This window comes from Pinus tabuliformis, chromosome 4_1 (genome assembly GCF_031772625.1).
Source record: "Pinus tabuliformis cultivar Carrire ecotype Pingquan chromosome 4_1, CPIR1, whole genome shotgun sequence".
NCBI classification, from domain to species: domain Eukaryota; kingdom Viridiplantae; phylum Streptophyta; class Pinopsida; order Pinales; family Pinaceae; genus Pinus; species Pinus tabuliformis.
The window spans coordinates 488840586-488843680 of NC_142303.1; the positions used below are offsets into that span (position 1 = coordinate 488840586).

At 36.0% G+C, this 3095-nt stretch overlaps 1 pseudogene; it reads right to left on the reverse strand.

Annotated features, from left to right (window-relative positions):
• Positions 1–241: 241 nt before the first annotated feature.
• On the reverse strand, positions 242–598 carry LOC149176645 (antifungal protein ginkbilobin-like protein pseudogene; annotated as a pseudogene).
• Positions 599–3095: the final 2497 nt, after the last annotated feature.

Below are 3095 nucleotides of genomic sequence, written 5' to 3' on the forward strand. Positions count from 1 at the left end.
AAAAAATTATTATATTTTAAAAATATAAAAATATATTCTCAAAATTTCTTCGGAACAATAATAATAATCACATAACTGCACCATAGCTCTATTATATTATGTTAAGGATTCAGATTCTCTTGCATCAGATTCTCTTGCTCAGAGAATCACGTGAGACGCTTTATTGACACAAACGTAAACATAGATATATACATATGAGATACTAGACGCGTATTGTCCAGCTGAGTAGACGTTGACTTAACTAAAAGCTGTACTGCTCGTATTGCATGTAACAGTCAGTTAGCTGAACTCGAGCACCGATGGCGTTGTCGCAAATGTTTCTGATGCGGCCGCCAAGGTTTTTAAGGCAGGCGGTGCAATCAGACTGAGAGATTCCCTGATTGCAAATCCCACGCCCATAGGCACTGGGTGAGCCTGCTCGCGACGCTTTGTAGTCGTAACCGCTGAAGGCAGTGTTTTCCTCTAGGTCTTTGATCAGGGATGCGAGGGTACTAAAAAAAGGACTTCCGCTTTGGATCTTCTGCGTGTTACACGCAGACGATACGAATTTTGTGTTGGGCTTGCCTACAGCAGTGCCCACCATCAGGGCTACTACCATTACTGCCAATGCAAAGCTAAATGAGTACCTCATCTCGAATGATATGTATATAGCCTCTACAATGGGAAATGAAATGCTGGGTGGAATGATATATAACCTATAATGCAGCCTCCATTTATAGGCCTCGCGGTCGCGGGGATGGCTGTGTATGGGTAGGATTATGGATAATATTTGTCTGTCGAATATGGGCCGAAGGATAATATCTCTCTGTGTATTGTGAAATGCACGAAGGATTATGGATCACATCTGTCTGTGGATTATGGGCCGAAATGCACGAGTCATTCTATCGTGACTAAACCATCATGAGTGCCCGTGGAGTGGGCGCAAATTGCAATGACCACCATCATGAGTGCCCGTGGAGTGAGCGCAAATTGCAATGACCACCATCATGAGTGCCCGTGGAGTGTGCGCAAATTGCAATGACCACCATCATGAGTGCCCGTGGAGTGTGCGCAAATTGCAATGACCACCACATCCTATCCTATTTCGAGAGGACCAACGAATAAGGCCCCTCAACACCCTGTCAGTAAAGATGGGTAGAAATATTGAAGATGATGTGACACTTTCTTTAATAAAACAATGGGTTGTAAAACAATGGGTTGAGAGGCCTCCTACTTCACGCTTTTCAGAATTAGCATGCTGCTTAGTATGAAAGAGATGGTATACTTTTCCATATTACGATGGATTTGATATATATATAGCTAATAGTGAATATATTAATCACATATAATTACAACTCTCCACTTGTAAACCACTTCTAAAATTTTATCCATTATGCGTCTCAAAAAGATTTAATTGTTGGGATAACTTTGTAGATCATTAACCTTACCCTTATAGACGCATCACCCATTCATCTATGATTTTAGCTTTGTTATTGCTTTTCTTTCTGTTCACCCATTTTAGCATTCCCCATTCAGTGAGTCAGCGAGTCCGCTCCTATTATTTTTTGTTCAGCCAGAAAAAACAGTCTGTTTATATAATGGGTAAAACAGTTTATTTTTATGATGGATATATTCTCATAAATTTTGAGATATTAAATTTATGATATTCACAGTATGACTATATTAGGAAGAAGCTTTTCCAGTTTCATTGTTCTAATTTGTTATCTAAGTCACAACATTAATGATATTATTTACTCTAAGTCATATTTACAATTTACACTGAGATTAATATGTTGTTCAAATCATTTGCAATTCTGTAAATCCCAAACTTCATGTAATAATTCCTTATATAATTTCTATACAAAATCAAATACAAAATTTGACCCAAAAAAAACATACAAAATTTGAAAAAAAACAAAAATACAAAAAAACATGAATTTTATATGGACTTAGCTACAATGAAACAAAAAAACATGAATTTTATATGGACTTAGCTGCAATGAGTCAACCCGCATTATAGCATTACCGTCCCATTCAAACTATTCTCCCGCATTGAAAAATAAAAAAAACAAAAGACATGAATTTTATATGGACTTACCTGCAATGAGTCCCGCATTATAGCATTACCGTCCCATTCAAACTATTCTCCCGCATTGAAAAGAAGAAGAAGTACAAGGTCGACAAACAATAGACCAGCAGACCGAACCTGACAAGAACATCTGCGGTAGAGCTTGGTTACACAAATTAGCTTTATACCATTATGTCGATGATGGATGGATGATTTCACTCGAACATCTGCTGTAGTGCTACCGCTGGGTACGCGGAAGCACACAGTTAGCCACCGCTAGCCGATACCGGGTGAGAAGAAATTGATCCCTACATCCTAAACTAATATATCTTTATTATCAATATAAAATATTGAAAATTATATATTTGTATATATATATTATTTAGGTTCTATTATTTTTGTCAGAAGAGGATGAAAATCACTTTCTTTTACAGTGCTTCCAGTACAACTACATTATCTCAGTTTTAAAATTTTTATTGCAATATTTCCTAGAGTTTTACCTTGTCAAAATGACCATGACGTCAAGCTTCTCTCAAAGGTTTTTGAGAATAAAAATAAAATATTAAATCAAACTATTTCTTTAGATTTTATAAACCAAAATTTGATCTCAGTCCAGGTTAACCACCATCATCATCATAATATAATTTTTTAACAACAAAATTTCTACATAAATTTACTTTAAAAAAATAACATTACAATAAAATTAACAAAAACAACTGAGACCATATCCTAGGGTTAAAAGAATATAAGATATGTCATCCAGGAATATAAGATATTTTATTACTTATATTTTCAAAAGCTTATGTCGTTCAAAATGTGCATTAAGTATCACCTTAAGCTTACCTTGAACGGAAATTGCATCAATAACTAAGAAGGCTCTTTCTTGCTCAGATATATGTAGGAGGGCATGGCGTTGTATAATAAAGACGCTGCCTTGACCTAAACTTAAGCTTTTTTGTTTTTTTGTTTGTTTTTTTGGGCTTAGAGAGCGATTAGCAAGTTGCATATTTCGATTCCCTTAAGCTCTATCGCGATCCAGCCATGTGGT